The 11,171-nt window shown below is 35.9% G+C and overlaps 1 protein-coding gene across 2 annotated transcripts in view; it reads left to right on the top strand.

Moving 5' to 3' along the window:
• Window positions 1-3,794: 3,794 nt before the first annotated feature.
• LOC129245307 (ikaros family zinc finger protein) overlaps window positions 3,795-11,171 on the top strand; it is a 57,487-nt gene continuing 50,110 nt past the window's right edge. Inside the window, exon 1 of one of the 2 annotated variants that reach the window (XM_054883390.1) lies at window positions 3,795-3,868. The gene's annotated coding sequence lies outside the window, so the exon portion shown is untranslated. Of the gene's footprint in view, window positions 3,937-11,171 lie in introns of both variants that reach the window. The other variant, XM_054883389.1, reaches the window with a different exon arrangement.

The raw sequence follows: 11,171 nt of genomic DNA, 5'->3' as shown, positions 1-11,171 counted from the left end.
GTAAAAAAAATAAAGTAGCAGTAGTAGTAGAGCAGCTGATTTTACTCTTTTTCTTAGTTTCAAATTATATGGTCAAATATTTGTATATTTACGTTCCCACGACAGTCTATTCTATGTAACCGGAACGACCCGGACTTATATCCGGCTAAGGACGTTCGCTTCAGCATCTTTCCACGTATACTTGTATGTATGAAGAATGTTTATGCTGCTACAAACCCCACAAAAACAACACCAACTATTTTTCTTGATTTTTTCTGTTCTCTAAACTGTCAATCTTTATTTAAGCAGAAAAGTGCAGTTCCCGGCCGATTTCGGTAACAACTCTCGGCTAAGAAATTCGCTACCCAAAATGGAACTAATTGAAATCATTTCAGATCAAATTTAATCAATTCTCATTATTATAGCTGTATTCATCTAAATGTCTAGACTTACTTAACGCTGAAATTTAAGTGTTTATACACACTGTTACATGAACACACTTAGAGAAATATTTGTTTAATTCCATTAGACACGGTTTCTTTCGCTCTGAAATCGTCACATATGCGCATGTCCTAAATGCACCCTGTATATTATACCGTATAATTATTAAAAATGATTGAAAATATTAAAAAATGATAGTGATGAGCAAATTAAAATTGGTTTTCCAATAAAAACTTGAAATAAAGGAAAATTGCATTTGCTATGAAATTTAAAGTTAAGCAAAAAACGAAAATCTCCCTGTTATTTTGACATTATAAAGTAAGCATGAACACTGAATTTCCTGATAATCGTTATCATAATCGTTCAGCCAACGCGCACGGCGAATCCAATATTTGGCTGAAAACCGGTTTTGCTTCCCGGTCTTCGCTTGAAATTAATTCAGCACAGTAAATCGAGCTGTCAAAGAAAAACTAATCGCTTAACAGGTTAGTGGTACGATATTAGATAAATGAGTGGCAAGTGATTTTACCTGCTTTCGCAAGAAAAAGTTGGAATATTAGAAAAAATCGAAAATCTACAAAATCTTACTAAACATTTTCAACCAGCCGTACCGTACAAGCTTAAGCTACGGCGACACGCTCTTGTATTTGCTGTCCAGCAGCTCATATATGTGTGTGTCGAGTGCATGACGCCTGCCCGCGAAAAAATCTAAAATTTTTGATTCTCATCATGCAAAAGCCGACAACAAGTATGTGTGCCACGAAACTAGTACGTGTGTCACCCGACACGCACACATATAAGCTGCTGGACAGCAAATGCATGAGCGTGTCCCCGTAGCTTTAGACTTGGTGATAAAATCTACCACTTAGGCTTTGTATCTCTTGTAAAGTTATAAAGTCTCTAACTTAACAATCACCCATAGAGTAGAGCATTCGCGTACCATTTATTAAGTCATAGGCTCAATTCTTCAGACAGGCTATTTTAAAAGTAACATAGTAACTTAGATTGATAGAGCTTAAAAAATTACGACTCGAAACAAACACATTACAAACCACAAAAAAAGTTTTCATTTTTCAGTTCATTTTTTTTTTCTGTTTCGGTTTTTAATTTCAGAGGATCCAGTTCAGAGATATAGTGGTCACCGTAAAACGTCTTTTTTGAGAGGAGCTCCCGGAGATCAGCTGTAGCTCCTTTCCAAATAAATATTTTCAAATACTAAGTCTTAAAATACATTTAAAAGATAACATAATTCGTGTAAAACTTTTTAGATTAATAAATTTAAAAGTTTTCTCAGAAAAAATTCTGGAAAATTCGCTTTTTTTGGCCTTCTAACTGTATATAACCCCTTAATAATGTAGATATAAAGTATGTAATAATGTAGATATATAAGTATGTCGGAGAACAGTGATTGGTTTCCAGTATAGATTCGCCTTGGTATCGAATAATTTTTCCCCTGAAAGCTCACAATAAATTGCGTAGCCAACGTTTCCAATGATTGAAAAAGCAGAAGAGTGTCAGAGAGAACTAAGAGAAAAGAGAGAGAAGAACTATTACCCTGTCCACGTAGGTGATGATTGCTGAAGAATATGGATGTTGTGAAATGCACAACTAACAGATGAAAGTCATAAGCATCGTGATCGTTTCAACTCCTTATATTCACGGTGCTAGGAAGTGGTGTTGAGTACTTCTGAGCTGGAGAAAAATGAGTACATATACATACGAGGTGTGTTCAATAAGTATCGCGAATTTTGAATTTTCGCAGGTTACGTATATTCGAAATTCGATTTTTTCGTACCAAAACTGCTCAATTTCGACCAAAAGCAGCATCGCGTGAACATTGCTAATTAGATGTTGGACTCTATCCGCGACGACCCAAATTTGCTCCAGAGGGTCGTAACTGGTGACGAATCGTGGGTTTATGGTTATGACGTGGAAACCAAAGCTCAATCATCTCAATGGAAGCTGCCGTACGAACCAAGACCGAAAAAAGCGCGCCAAGTTCGGTCGAATGTAAAAGTTTTGCTTACCGTTTTCTTCGATCGCAGGGGCGTCATGAGTTCTTGCCACAGAGTAAAACGGCCAATAAGGAATATTACCAGCAAGTAATGCGCAAATTGAGCGAAGCAATCCGCCAGAAACGCCCGGTTTTGTGGAAGAACAAAAATTGGCTCTTGCATCACGATAACGCCCCTCCTGACAGATCATTACTTGTGCCCGACTTTTCGGCCAAAAACAACACACTAATGATGCCACAGCCACCGTATTCCCCAGATCTGCCCCCTTCTGACTTTTTCTTATTCCCGAAACTTAAGAGGCCCATGAAAGGTCGATACTACGCTACGATTGACGAGATAAAGACGGCATCGGAAGAGGAGCTGAACAAGATAAAAAAAAATGATTTTTTGAAGTGCTTCGAAGATTGGAAAAAACGTTGGCACAAGTGCATAATATCTCATGGGGATTACTTTGAAGGGGACAAAATAGATATTAATGAATAAATAAATAATTTTGGAAAAAATACAAAATTCGCCATACTTTTTGAACACACCTCATATGTATGTATGTATCTTCTCTTATTTCAATTTCCAAATTGATGAACAAAATTTGACAAACGAAAAAGAAAAAAATTCAGCGAATTGTCAAAAGGAATATGTAATGACAACCAAGATAGAACGGGATAAATTTTGAGTTATTAAAATTTAAAATAAAAATAAAATAAAATAAAATAAAATAAAATGAAATAAAATAAAATAAAATTAAAATAAAATAAAATAAAATAAAATAAAACAAAATAAAATAAAATAAAATAAAATAAAATAAAATAAAATAAAATAAAATAAAATAAAATAAAATAAAATAAAATAAAATAAAATAAAATAAAATAAAATAAAATAAAATAAAATAAAATAAAATTTTAATAACTGAAAATTTTTCATGTTCTGTCTTGGTTGGGATCGCCATTACGAACGCGTTCTAGTTTTCAAATTAAAAATTCGCATTGCCTGCATCAATTTCATCAAATAAATCATTTACTAGGCCTCCACATACGGGCCATTTCAACACGCAAGATTATCGGTCTGAAAAAAGGACGTTGTCCATACTTACACACATATTTTTAGAACTACTCGGAAATTACCCTCGCACATAGAAATCTGTTTTATCTCATTTTAGAATTCTAGTGTGGCAATGAGGATGCCGAAATTTCTGAAATTTTTATATTCGATGTTTCTCGTAGTTTCCGTTTGAAATGTTTGTATTAAAATAAAAATCACCAAAAATGGATATCCTTAAAAATATGGTAGCACTGTGTGGCAATCCTTTTTACCACATTGAAGTATTGTCAGTGTTTTTTTTTTCAGTGACGAGGAAAGGATAATAAATATTGCACACAGTATTTGCATTTGTGGCAGTGCCGTTAAACACCAGGCAAATGGAAATAGCATTTGAGGTTATTAAAAAAGTGTAAATATATATTAAAAAAGCAAAGAAGGCATAAAACGAATACAAATGTTACTGGTAAATAATTTGTTTGGGCTAAAATGGGCATCTGTCGTGCAGAAATAAGCAGACTGCAGCAAGTGACGGAATTTATCCTTTAGAGTTACCAGATTCTGTATGACAAATGTTTGTTTGTCAAGCAAACAAAATTGTTTTTACAGATGTTTATTTCCTAAATGAAGTCAAAAATTGCAAATACATTTGCTTACAGAGGATTCTGGGCTAAACTTATGGCATGGACAAAGTAAAAATGAAAATTAGACTCAATGACGCATTTGGCGCTGATATAAGCCGTACTAAAATTATTTGGCCGAAGTGAAGAGAAAAAAGTTCAAATTTTCAGTGCCAAAAAATCCGGTATGAAAAACGGAAAGATGACTTAAAACTTTCTGAGAAAATATTAGTTTTATATAAAACTATGGGGTTGGCTTTCCATTGCTATCACGAGCAATTTGCTTATAAAGTCTAAGTGTGTGGAGCGAATTTAAAAATTATAACACACAAATGTAGTCATTATACTAGCCTTTCGATTTATAGTACTTTTTATAAATTACCATTAAGAATTAATAGCAATATTTAACGTTAAAAATGCTTAATTTTTGCATAAGCTTGAAAAAATGCCCTTTACAGACGCTTATTTTACTTAAATACAAACACAGAAAAGTAACTACATTCACTTATAAACACTCTTTATTAATTCAAGATTTCATTTAAAACTATTTTTACTCAATAATACTATGAATTTTATTAAAATTCTATTATTGCAAATGTTGTTCTAAACGTTTGTAATACCGTGCAGACTAAATGTGCGGGACGAAGTGGCAAAGGAACGATATTGAGAAAAGAAAACGGAAAAATCCCAGTCAACCAGCAATGTGGTTTGAGAGAACTTTTTGTAGTTTTTAAAAGAGTTAAATTAGCTTTTGGCCTTCGATAAATCATTATTTTCAAAATTAGTGAAAATTTGGACTAAAAAACGGGATAAAATAATATTTGCATAAAAAGTGAAAATATGGAATAAACAATGACGCGCTTTGGAAACATACATAGATATAGGGTTTTTTAATAAGAGGTGTTATTTTGATATTCAAAGAAAAACGCTATTTTTTAATATAAAAGGTTCATTTCATTTTAAAGAGTAAGGTAAGCCGTTAATAGTGGAAAATAAATGACCACCACGACCACGTTTACAGGACAATATCCTTTTCCTTAAATTTTCCATAAACGAATTGCAAAGTGGTTGCCCTATGTCCTCGATAGCCTCACGAATTCCATCTTTGAGGTCTTGAATCGACCCTGGGCTGTTGGCGTAGATCTTCTCTTTCATATGGTCCCAAAGAAAAAAGTCATAAGGTGTTAAATCATAAGATCTCAGTGGCCAATTGTGATCACCTCTTCGAGAGATAACACGGTTCGGAAACTTTTCCTTGCTTGTGTGTCACTTAGCGCCGTCTTGTTGAAAATAAATGTTGTCCAGATCAATACCATTCAATTACGGCCATAAAAATCGTTAATCATCTCTCGATAGCGCAATCCATTCACCTGTAACATCTGTTATTGGAAAACCATTTATATGTTGCAAAAAAAAAAAAAAAATTTATAAATAAATCGCGCTATTTTTATTCCAGATTTTCGCCTGCAGCGCTTATTTGTTTGAAAATGTACGTACATATATACATGTTACAAAAAAACAAAAAAATTTTTGTAAATATAATAAATTTTTCGCCAGGGTCATTTATAAATTTTACGATAATACAACATTTTCATAAATAGTATGAATTATAAAACCTAAGTTAAATGCTTGCTGGCATTCTCTTCAAGCATTTTCTAGTGCGCCATGCCCTTCCAGGCCCACCAAACACATACCATGATCTTCTTTGGATGAGGATCCGGCTTGACTCTCGGCTTTGGTGTATCTCCTGGAGCCACCCACTCGTTTCTTTGCTTCATATTAGCCATTTCTTATTTCCCATGACGATTCAATATAAAAAGCGCTGTTTATGGCCGAGTGTTGCTCGTTGGCGGGCGAGATGCTGAGAATCAATTTGAAGACGGCTTTGTTTGTTTTTTTTTTTTGTTGAGTTCGTAAGGCTCCCATGCTCCCAATTTCGCGGTAAATCCCATTGAATGCAGGTGATTGATTGCAGTTCATTTTTTCCGCCAATTCAGGTCTGGTTTGGCGACCGTTCCCTTCAGAAATTATTTGACACCTTCTGCATCGAATTCAGAAGGCCTTCCCCTACGGGACGTGCCATCGACGTGAAAGTCGCCATTTCTGAACTTTGTAAACCGTTTCCGTGCTGTAGACTCGCCAATGACACCTTCTTCATACAAATCTTCTTCGCAAATGTCTTGGGCTGCTTCAGCAACTTTCTAACCTTGATGAAAAGCAAAGAAGAGCAGGTGTTGAAAATGTTGATTTTTGCCTCCTGGTTATTCCATTTTAAGCCTCAAAACTAATGAAAAATTAAATAACTCAAAAATGCAATTAACATAGTTTTATAGAGCAGAAAGAGTTCTATCGAAAATAAAAGAAAATATAAAAACGCTATGAACTTATTCCCCAACCTACTAGGTTTTTTTAACGCTAATTTTTTGCTTATGCAGATGATTTAAATTTTTTTCTTTCATAAAATATGTGGAGGGCATGCACAAAGTTCAATCTGATATTAATAATTTGCATCTATGGTATACTAAGAATTACCTCTCTTTAATATTTTGTTGACTCGGTACAGTATATCTAGTATTTTGTTAGAATCTGTTGATGAAACAAAAGATCTTGGCATCATTTTTTCATAGAATTTCACATTTAATAGTCATGCTGACCATATTGTTAGGAAATCTTATTTAGCACCAGGCTTTGTTAGGCGGAACTGTGAACAGTTCTCTGATCCATATACACTTAAACTGCTGAACATGTCTTTCGTACGTTCCAATCTGGCATATATTGGGTGGGCCATGTAAAATTTGCTTTTTGAATCGGCTATAAAAAAAAAAAACTAATCAATATTTTTTCAAACTTTTTTTTTTATTTTGAAGATTAAACATTGTCATTTATGAATGAAAAATAATATCGTTCAAATGACTGCCACGACTGGCTTTACAGTAGGCCATTCGATCAACCCAATTTTTAAGCACATTTTCGATTGTTTGGGCTCCAATTTCATGAATGGCAACTTCGATTTCGTATTTTAAAGCATCAATTGTCTCTGGATGGTTCGCATAGCATTTGTCCTTAACGGCTCCCCACACAAAATAGTTCAACGGCTCCAAGGCGGCCAATTGATATCGGAATTTCGACTGATTATTGGGTTTTCAAAAACGGTAGCCAAAAGTTCGAGTGTAACTTTGGCAGTGTGACAAGTTGCACCGTCCTGTTGAAACCAAATGTCGTCCAAGTCATCCTCTTCAATTTTTGGAAACAACTCGTTGAGCATGTCACGGTAACGCTCGCCATTTACTGTAACCGCGGCTCCTCGCTCATTTTCGAAAAAAAAAAATGGCCCGATGATGCCGCCAGACCAAAAACCGCACCAAACAGTGACTCGTTGTGGATGCATTTGCTTCTCTACAGTAACGTGTGGATTTTTTGAGCCCCAAATCCGACAATTTTGCTCGTTGACGTAGCCACCGATGTGAAAATGAGCTTCATCAGAAAAGATGATTTTTCGGTAAAAATGCTCATCTTCGGTCAAACGATTTTCTGCCCAATAGGTTTTCAATATTTCCCAATTTTGTTCAAGCGTATAGCGTCCCATTTCGTAAATGTCAAACCATTAAGTAAATTATGAACACATTTGACATGTCATTTGTGTTACCATTCTCAAAAAAATAGGTGGTTCAAAAAGCAAACGCTGTATGGCCCACCCTCTATAAGTAAAATACATTTTTTTGACAAAATGGCGGCTTCTCAAAACAAAAAAACATCGATTTTTTACCAAAATTTCGGCCTTAAACTGTTTATAAAAAAATATTTATCGGTGAGAAAAAATCTTCGATTAATTACTAAAAAATATATTTAAGAAGCTCTTGTTAAAATTTGAGAAAACGCGTTTAAAGTTTGAAAACCACTTTCAAGCACTCTGAAACGCCTTTTAAAATTTGCGTGTAACTTCGAAAATATTCACCGGAACGATATTAAGTTTTCTGTGAGTATTCTTAAATATATGGACATTAAGAAAAGGTATCGAGACCCCTTAAAGTATCGAGAACTAATTCTAAATGAATTTTCTAAGTTTAAATTGAAGTGCTTAGCAGACATACAACATCAAATGTAAAATGCCTATGATTTTCTTTGTCCTACCCTATTTTTATATGAATTTTCAATATTATTAATTATATTTTTTTATTAATGTTTTGAATAAATAAACATATTTATACCAATACTACTACTATATTTCCATATATGGCATCCAGGTTCTATTAGATTGACGCAAATACCCATTATGTGAGCACAATTATGATGCTATGATGCCCTATTGCACCATTAGAGAATTGCTTAGGAATATTGCAAAAGTCTTGCAAAGTGTTATAATCTCAGATGAGGTGCGTTGATGAGTGCATCCGAGATTCCGCTCAACCGCAATGAAGTAAATATTATATGCTACATACATATGTATGTACGTAGCAGTGGTTATTGTTAGTTTTTACGTGCATTTGTATTAGTGTCAGCACATTTGATTACAAGTTAGAATTGTATTTATGAATCGTAATTATGTATTTATTAACTATGCCACTAGAAGCAGTAGGCGATTGTGTATGTAAGTATGTTTGTAGCTCCCACATATGTACATATGTATGTTTCCTAGCTCCCGCTTGTTTGTCCAAAATACATACAGATATACATACATATGCACATGTATGCTTCAAGGCACACACACGACATTACAAACAAACCTAAACACAAAGAGCGCAAGTGAATGTTTGTAGCCTTTCATTGCTACGAGTCGAGTATTGCTCCCCTTTATTGACTTCATAATATTGTGGGTCGACTGAGAGCGTCGGCTGTACAGCCAACGTCTTCTGCAAGTTGATTTCTTAAGCCAATGTTATTGCCGCTGTAGTTTTTGACGGTGACGTTGACGTTGCTGTTGCTGTTGATGTCAGCGTTACAATTCAGTTTCTCAATACCAACTCCAGCAGAGTGTTGAGAAACTTTGCTTACCGACGTACATACATACATACATATGTATGTGTACACCACACATGCATTCGTACCAACATGTCTGTCCGCGTATGCTTATAGTTTTGTTTGGCTGCGTTGCTATACGCTTGTAAGCTGTATGCCTTACGAGTATCTTGGAATTGGCTTGAATCACTTCGGCATTTTTATGGCCTAAATCCATGTAGGCCTTGAGGAGTCGTAGTGTTCGCAGTTTAGTTCATCGCTCGAAATGAAGCGCGCGCGCAACTGAACGGAAAGGTAACGAGCGTAAAGTAAGCTGTGCGGTGTGCGGTGTACGGCGTACGGTGTGCAGTGGCACGCAAGCGGTGCACCATTACGATTTCCCGACTTTGTGAGATGCTCGTAAGGTAGCAGGGCGGTCGGTCGGCGTTGCTGGTGGGCCGATGGATGGTGTGCGGCATGGTGAAGTGGGCAGCATGGTTTGGCGTCGTCGCTGCAGCAAGCAACCCAGCAACCCAGCAACGCTTGTCACTACACCAGCTATGGAGCCGCTTGCCGCTACCAGTGTGTTTTCGGATGCGGACGTTTTTGCACGTTCGCTCGCTCGCTCGCTCGGTCACTTGTTTGTCTGTCCGGTTATTCGTTTCGTTTTTGTATTAATTTTTTGTGTTCATATCGTTCGTAGTTCTTCTTCGTTAGCAAAAGATTCCTATAGTTTCTTATTTGTTGTTTTATTTACGTATAGTTGCTGTTGCTGTTGTTGTTACTTAGTTACCAATTGCATTTACTTTTGCGTGCTTTGTTTTTGTTATTATTGCTTCCGATTTGTATACTTGCATTTGCATTGTTCATTCATTTCGGCAAACGGACTGCGACGGAACTCGTTGCGGGGTACGTGGGAAGCGCGCGTTACGGGTTCTGTCGAATAAGCAATTGATTCCGTCGTCACATCGCCTTCACTGGCAGGAGCTGCTGCTGCTGCTGCTGCACTATACGTTTTGATCGGTAATTGCTACGACCTACTGTCACAAAAAAAAAAAAAATAGAGAAAAAAATAAAATAAAAACTAGCAACCAGTAGAACAATCATAGAGTATAGCAAGAGAAGCAAAGACCAATCTGCCGACCGACCAATTTAACCGAAACTCATTTAATGCACTGCTAGTGCAGTTCGGTGCAATGGAGCACAGCGTTGCTGCAGTGTGTGCTGGGTGTGGGCGGGGAGCGGAAAGCGCTTATCATAGTGCACTACGCAGAGTGTGCGGCGGTGCCAGAGTGCACCTTGCCATATTACAAAATCTACTTGGAATTGCGAAACAAACACAAAATAAGCAAAAACAAAACAGAAGAAGTTTTTCATGAAATAACGAAACTAAACATCGAATCACTTTGGACTATCCCAATAGCATACGAACTTACTACATATATACATATGTACGTTCGTGTATGCATGTGTGTGTGTGTGTTTAGCATTCATGTTTACCTATGAACATTTTATGGAATAGAATTGAAGGTATCGCAACCAATTGAGTAAGTCTGAAGAGATGCGTATCTGTACATTGTGCATATGTACATACATTTGTATGTATGTGTGTGTGTGTGTGTGCACATACACGTGTAATTAAGGTGTATACTCAGCATACAATTAATTGACAATACTTTTTGTTGTATTTATGTACTTTGCAATACAAAGGTTTACAGCTCTTGCACTTCTCCAAAAACTTGTCTAACCATTTTGTGCTGCTCGCTGGTTGGCTTTGTGCGCTTGAAATGCGGGATTTACTTGTTCAATTAGAATAGCAGCCTGACCTACTTAGATCTAATGTGGCAAGGGGGAGTGTATGGTGCAAATGACGTTCGGGATTTGGGTCCCAGAATTATGAAACACAACTTTTTAGATCGTTTTCTAACAAACGCCAGGTATTTGGCAGTTTTATTTATATTAAAAGTTTTAATATTGCAGTTTGCAGTAAATCGAATTTATGCAAATGAAGTTCTGAAATATCCAAACGAGTAATCGTTTTAGTACTCTACAATTTTTCGCGTTGGACTTAGTCTGGAATTTTCTGTTGAAACTCTTAGTCGAACTTCATTAAAAATGCATTAATCTGAAAATTCCTTAGTTTTTT

Source organism: Anastrepha obliqua, chromosome 4 (assembly GCF_027943255.1).
Source record: "Anastrepha obliqua isolate idAnaObli1 chromosome 4, idAnaObli1_1.0, whole genome shotgun sequence".
In the NCBI taxonomy this organism is placed as follows: domain Eukaryota; kingdom Metazoa; phylum Arthropoda; class Insecta; order Diptera; family Tephritidae; genus Anastrepha; species Anastrepha obliqua.
Note: the sequence above shows the minus strand (reverse complement) of the source record. Positions and strands in the feature narration are given on the sequence as shown.